Raw genomic sequence first — 7,682 nt, 5'->3', positions numbered from 1 at the left:
GAGTAAACCTACACTACAGAGTAAACCACACTACAGAGTAAAACACTAGCCTACAGAGTAAACCTAGCCTACAGAGTAAAAACCAGAGTAAACCTAGCCTACAGAGTAAACCTACACTACAGAGTAAACCTACACTACAGAGTAAACCTACACTACAGAGTAAACCTACACAACAGAGTAAACCTACACTACAGAGTAAACCTAATCTACAGAGTAAACCTAGCCAACAGAGTAAACCTAGCCTACAGAGTAAACCTAGCCTACAGAGTAAACCTAATCTACAGAGTAAACCTAATCTACAGAGTAAACCTAGCCTACAGAGTAAACCTAACCTCCAGATTACATCTGAGTGTGTAGTGTGGGGATTTTTCAGTGGGACATGTTAGTATTGTCGCTGCTCTCCTCTACACATAGTTATGAAGGGAGGCATCTGGTGTTTTCTTTGGTTGATGATAATAGTAACAATCCGGCATAGAATCCATTCCTGTCTGTCTCTTCAAATATGTCGTTGTCATTCTTCTGGAGACCACTAGGTGGCCACACTGTATAGGTCCAGCAGAATGCTCTTCCTACCTTAAAGGGAGGTCAGTGGCGCATTGTTGCTCAGTGTTGTCAGGGCTAATGTCTCAAAGGGGTTTGTTGTAGTGTATGCAACATTCAGAGACTTTACAGCTACAACATAAATAGCGGTTTGTATTCAGGGACACGCTTGTCTGACTCTGATTATGTAAGGACATTCAGAGAAATGTTGTCATTTCATTCCCTGGGTCACCCTGTGACTTGTTAGGCAGAAAGGAGGACATTGTTAAGATAAACATCTCAGTGAACAAAAGAAGACAAGTAAAATACAGAAACCTGAGCTTTCTATGGACTTTGTAAATGAAGGAGAAGAGCTGAAGAAATCTGAAAGGTATTTTGGATCTGGAAGTCCACTGCACTGTTGACCAATTTAATGATCTAAATGACACTATTGACCCTTTTAATTAACTGAACCATACTGTTGACTGTTTTTAATGATCTAAAGGACACTGTTGACTGTTTTTAATGAACTAAAAGACACTGTTGACCAATTTTAATGATCTAAAGGACACTGTTGACTGTTTTTAATTAACTAAAAGACACTGTTGACCTTTTTAATGATCTAAACAACACTGTTGATTGTTTTAATGAACTCAAATATACTGTTGACCATTTTAATTAACTACAGAGGACCTTGCTGCTTCCGTGAAGGACAGAGAGTTATGGCATGCCATCTTTTGGAGCGTTGCGTCACCATACGCAGTCAGCCAAAGACTGCCTGGATCTGGATCCACAGAACACAGTGTTGATGTGCAGCAGTGTTCTTGTATGTCATGTGGCACAGTGTACAGAGAGAAGAACATGGAGGTGTGGCCTGCCCCCCTCCAACACCTCTCTGCCAATACGTTGGCCCCTGTGAGGCATGTTAGATACCGTACTACCATCCCCTGAGACTGTGTTCCTGGTGTCAGTACATGGGGCATGTTAGATACAATACAACCATCCCCTGAGACTGTGTTCCTGGTGTCAGTACATGGGGCATGTTAGATACCATACTACCATCCCCTGAGACTGTATTCCTGGTGTCAGAGACTGGTGTCAGTACATGGGGCATGTTGTATACCGTACTACCATCCCCTGGGCCTGTGCTCCTGGTGTCAGTACATGGGGCATGTTAGATACCATACTACCATCCCCTGGGCCTGTGTTCCTGGTGTCAGTACATGGGGCATGTTAGATACCGTACTACCATCCCCTGGGCCTGTGTTCCTGGTGTCAGTACATGGGGCATGTTAGATACCTTACTACTATCCCCTGAGACTGTGTTCCTGGTGTCAGTACATGGGGCATGTTAGATACCTCACTACCATCCCCTGAGACTGTGTTCCTGGTGTCAGTACATGGGGCATGTTAAGTACTGCACTACCATCCCCTGAGACTGTGTTCCTGGTGTCAGTACATGGGGCATGTTAGATACCTTACTACTATCCCCTGAGACTGTGTTCCTGGTGTCAGTACATGGGGCATGTTAGATACCTTACTACTATCCCCTGAGACTGTGTTCCTGGTGTCAGTACATGGGGCATGTTAAGTACTGCACTACCATCCCCTGAGACTGTGTTCCTGGTGTCAGTACATGGGGCATGTTAGATACCATACTACCATCCCCTGAGACTGTGTTCCTGGTGTCAGTACATGGGGCATGTTAGATACCGTACTACCATCCCCTGAGACTGTGTTCCTGGTGTCAGTACATGGGGCATGTTAGATACCATACTACCATCCCCTGAGACTGTGTTCCTGGTGTCAGTACATGGGGCATGTTAGATACCTTACTACCATCCCCTGAGACTGTGTTCCTGGTGTCAGAGACTGGTGTCAGTACATGGGGCATGTTAGATACCGTACTACCATCCCCTGGGCCTGTGCTCCTGGTGTCAGTACATGGGGCATGTTAGATACCATACTACCATCCCCTGGGCCTGTGTTCCTGGTGTCAGTACATGGGGCATGTTAGATACCTTACTACTATCCCCTGAGACTGTGTTCCTGGTGTCAGTACATGGGGCATGTTAGATACCTTACTACTATCCCCTGAGACTGTGTTCCTGGTGTCAGTACATGGGGCATGTTAAGTACTGCACTACCATCCCCTGAGACTGTGTTCCTGGTGTCAGTACATGGGGCATGTTAGATACCGTACTACCATCCCCTGAGACTGTGTTCCTGGTGTCAGTACATGGGGCATGTTAGATACCGTACTACCATCCCCTGGGCCTGTGTTCCTGGTGTCAGTACATGGGGCATGTTAGATACCTCACTACCATCCCCTGGGCCTGTGTTCCTGGTGTCAGTACATGGGGCATGTTAGATACCGTACTACCATCCCCTGGGCCTGTGTTCCTGGTGTCAGTACATGGGGCATGTTAGATACCTCACTACCATCCCCTGGGCCTGTGTTCCTGGTGTCAGTACATGGGGCATGTTAGATACCGTACTACCATCCCCTGGGCCTGTGTTCCTGGTGTCAGTACATGGGGCATGTTAGATACCGTACTACCATCCCCTGGGCCTGTGTTCCTGGTGTCAGTACATGGGGCATGTTAGATACCGTACTACCATCCCCTGGGCCTGTGCTCCTGGTGTCAGTACATGGGGCATGTTAGATACCGTACTACCATCCCCTGGGCCTGTGCTCCTGGTGTCAGTACATGGGGCATGTTAGATACCGTACTACCATCCCCTGGGCCTGTGCTCCTGGTGTCAGTACATGGGGCATGTTAGATACCGTACTACCATCCCCTGGGCCTGTGCTCCTGGTGTCAGGTCATTTGTTAAGGACAGGATTTTGACATACATGAGCATATGGTTATTTGTTTGTATTTGTTTCTTCATCCATTAGACAGAAGGCCGGGATTCAATACAAGATGTGTTATAACACAGTGCACCATAACAGGTTTTTAAAGGTCATTTACTCTTTAGCCTGAATATGCAGCATTTACAATGAATGCGATCTCCGAGAACTTCTGGGAAAATGCCTTTAAAAGGCACATTGTCGGCTGTATAGTGAGTGCTATAACGCGCCTTGTGTAGAATCCCAGCCAAGGTGTCAAATCCAGAGTTTTGTATAGATACTTCCATTGTTGATGGAGATAATGTATCAAATTTGTAGGGTGGTTACGAGTCATAGTCAGGCTGCCGCCAATTCGCTACAATATTACCATTATTTGTGCATTACCAGTTCTCTGCTATTAAGGCCTTTTTTTGTACCTGTTGATTGGTTTGGCTCGGGTCATTCATCTTGCTATGCATTGTTCCATTTTGTACCAGTACATTTGTTTACACACAGTATGCCAGGTCAACCACTTTCAGTTTGGTTCACTGATAAAGGAGGCCAATTTCTTTTTTTCATTGAAAGTTGACGCTATGTGAGAATGTTCCACTTAACACGTATTGAGTGGATTTTTGAATGTTTGGAGAGGTAAACCTCACACACAGTTAAATCCATTGTCATAGTTATTTTTCTGATGATTTTCTGATACAGTATATAGATGTCCAGCGTACAGGTTATCCATGTTACACGATGGACGTTTCCTTACTAATTGTTACATGTCAAATTTCAGCTAGAAGGTTGGCTGTATGGTTACACATGTTGGTTTGGCATGATGCTAATGTAACTGTCCAGTGAAAATCTCACTTTTAAAAGTTCATATTCTGTTAACTCAAACCCAAATAATGTTGTTGATTCATCCTATACTATTATTTGTGGCCAAAGCATAAATTTGAGGAGAATAAAAAACATGAGAAAAACCCCACCTCAAACAGACCGTTTAAAAAAGGCTTGATATTTCCTCATAGAGGATGATGTCATCCTCCTAAGGAGGATGAGCTGGCCAATCAGCGGTCTACTAGCATTCCTATGTTTAATGATGGGTATATGGCCACACCGTTGTGTTGTTGGGGTATGGCCACACCGTTGTGTTGTTGGGGTACGGCCGCACTGTTGTGTTGTTGGGGTACGGCCGCACTGTTGTGTTGTTGGGGTACGGCCGCACCGTTGTGTTGTTGGGGTATGGCCGCACCGTTGTGTTGTTGGGGTACGGCCGCACTGTTGTGTTGTTGGGGTACGGCCGCACCGTTGTGTTGTTGGGGTATGGCCGCACCGTTGTGTTGTTGGGGTACGGCCGCACCGTTGTGTTGTTGGGGTACGGCTGCACTGTTGTGTTGTTGGGGTACGGCCGCACCGTTGTGTTGTTGGGGTACGGCCACACCATTCCAACACAGAAAAGCTGCTGTTTAACATGTTTAATTAAAACATTTTGGAAGGAAAAGTATATTCACTCATTATATTGTAATTCATTATAGGTCCTATTTCATAGAAACCTGGAACACTGGATATTACTTTAATCCATTTCATGAAACTACACAAGTCTTGAATTTTAGACAGGTAATATATTCTGCTTTTTCTCATGGTTATGGGGACATGTGCCTCTTTCTGTACGATGATGTCATTTCTGGAAACTATTTCTGTCCATTTAGATTAAAGGACCCGTTTTGTCTGAAGAGCACCCATAGAGGCTAAAAGTTCTCTATTGCTTCTAACCATCATTGTTGTCTTCAGTCTGCGCTGTATGTCTATGGAATGTTCTGTATGTCTCTGTTCTGATCATGTGACGAAGTCTTCCCAATTATATTGTATGTGTCATTGGTTTTGGTGGTGGATTTTATCAGATGCACATGACACCTAAACAATGTCCACATTGAATGCCTCATTTTTTAAAAGATCAAACAGTGTTTTTAAATAAACAAATATACTAATATGTCCTTCTCTGCATTGTGTATGTGAAGCTACAACAGACAGGACTCTGACTGAGGCAGGCCGCTCCAGGGTCTAGGATCAGCTTCCCCTACTACAATCGTAACCTTAACCATTAGTGGGGGAGCAACTAGGAGCAACTTCACTCTGCACCCGACCGACCTGGGATTAATTCTCCTTAACTTCCTCACCCTGCACCTGACCGACCTGGGAGTAATTCTCCTTAACTTCCTCACCCTGCACCTGACCGTCCTGGGAGTAATTCTCCTTAACTTCCTCACCCTGCACCTGACCGACCTGGGAGTAATTCTCCTTAACTTCCTCACCCTGCACCTGACCGACCTGGGATTAATTCTCCTTAACTTCCTCACCCTGCACCTGACCGACCTGGGAGTAATTCTCCTTAACTTCCTCACCCTGCACCCGACCGACCTGGGATTAATTCTCCTTAACTTCCTCACCCTGCACCCGACCGACCTGGGATTAATTCTCCTTAACTTCCTCACCCTGCACCTGACCGACCTGGGATTAATTCTCCTTAACTTCCTCAACCTGCATCCCGATTCTCTGTCCTTTCCCCTGAAGTGTGTAATTGTGTACTCCTCATGCATATACATGCATTTTCACAAAATGAAACCCTCAGTTTTAAATCCATGAAGGGAAATAAACTAGAGCACACTTCCAGAAAAATGAAAATTGTGATGTAGGAAGAGGGATAGGGGAAACAATGGGGTCAGAGGTTATGGGTCATTTAAGTAAACTGATACTCAGAGGCCCAATATCCTTCCCACTGATTAATATGTGCACAGTAGGTAAGGACTGTTTTGTCAATCAAGGATATTATTGAGTCAGTTTCCAGGTGTGCATTAAATTACAACTAACTAGATCACAACATGAGCTTGGATTTTTGGTCATAACCGGGCCTTGTACCTGCCTTCACAGACATTCCCATTCAATGTTCTGTAATTCTTTTTCTATGCCAGACTTACTCTCATTGTTTACAACGGCTCTATATCCAAACAATCTAATTCCTGTTTACATTTCCTGTTTATATTGAATCTAGCCTAGTCTGGATCTAAACTGAATTGTTCCATTTCAACAAAAGTGAAACAGAGCGAATTAGTCAGGCTGAAACGAGCCCCTCCCTGAGCTGTATTTGTACATGAAAGACAAATGTGTGTTTGTTAGATTTCCAAAATGTCAAAATAATTCTGTTACCAGCTCAGTCTCTCACTACATTATTGTAAGATAAGGTGGAGTAGGGTTATAAATAGTTGCAGGAAGTTAGGGTGCGGCGGGAACATAATGTTGTCTAGAAACATCCCTTCTCTTTTAACAGAAGGAAACACTAGATAAGGCCTGGTCACTCAGAAGGAAACACTAGGTAAGGCCTGGTCACTCAGAAGAAAACACTAGGTAATGCCTGGTCACTCAGAAGGAAACACTAGGTAAGGCCTGGTCACTCAGAAGGAAACACTAGATAAGGCCTGGTCACTCAGAAGGAAACACTAGGTAAGGCCTGGTCACTCAGAAGGAAACACTAGATAAGGCCTGGTCACTCAGAAGGAAACACTAGATAAGGCCTGGTCACTCAGAAGGAAACACTAGGTAAGGCCTGGTCACTCAGAAGGAAACACTAGATAAGGCCTGGTCACTCAGAAGGGAACACTAGATAAGGCCTGGTCACTCAGAAGGGAACACTAGATAAGGCCTGGTCACTCAGAAGGAAACACTAGGTAAGGCCTGGTCACTCAGAAGAAAACACTAGGTAAGGCCTGGTCACTCAGAAGAAAACACTAGGTAAGGCCTGGTCACTCAGAAGGGAACACTAGGTAAGGCCTGGTCACTCAGAAGAAAACACTAGGTAAGGCCTGGTCACTCAGAAGGAAACACTAGGTAAGGCCTGGTCACTCAGAAGGAAACACTAGATAAGGCCTGGTCACTCAGAAGGAAACACTAGGTAAGGCCTGGTCACTCAGAAGGAAACACTAGATAAGGCCTGGTCACTCAGAAGGAAACACTAGATAAGGCCTGGTCACTCAGAAGGAAACACTAGGTAAGGCCTGGTCACTCAGAAGGAAAAACTAGATAAGGCCTGGTCACTCAGAAGGAAACACTAGGTAAGGCCTGGTCACTCAGAAGGAAACACTAGGTCACTCAGAAGGAAACACTAGGTAAGGCCTGGTCACTCAGAAGGGAACACTAGGTAAGGCCTGGTCACTCAGAAGGGAACACTAGGTAAGGCCTGGTCACTCAGAAGGAAACACTAGATAAGGCCTGGTCACTCAGAAGGAAACACTAGGTAAGGCCTGGTCACTCAGAAGGAAACACTAGGTAAGGCCTGGTC

At 45.1% G+C, this 7,682-nt stretch overlaps 1 long non-coding RNA gene across 1 annotated transcript; it reads left to right on the top strand.

The window, feature by feature from the left end:
• Positions 1 to 95: 95 nt before the first annotated feature.
• LOC124000867 lies at positions 96 to 5,339 on the top strand. The gene is made up of 2 exons (XR_006832677.1): positions 96 to 910; positions 1,208 to 5,339. It is a non-coding gene; the product is annotated as an uncharacterized LOC124000867 (long non-coding RNA).
• The last annotated feature ends 2,343 nt before the right edge of the window (positions 5,340 to 7,682 follow it).

This window comes from Oncorhynchus gorbuscha, linkage group LG16 (genome assembly GCF_021184085.1).
Source record: "Oncorhynchus gorbuscha isolate QuinsamMale2020 ecotype Even-year linkage group LG16, OgorEven_v1.0, whole genome shotgun sequence".
NCBI classification, from domain to species: domain Eukaryota; kingdom Metazoa; phylum Chordata; class Actinopteri; order Salmoniformes; family Salmonidae; genus Oncorhynchus; species Oncorhynchus gorbuscha.
Note: the sequence above shows the minus strand (reverse complement) of the source record. Positions and strands in the feature narration are given on the sequence as shown.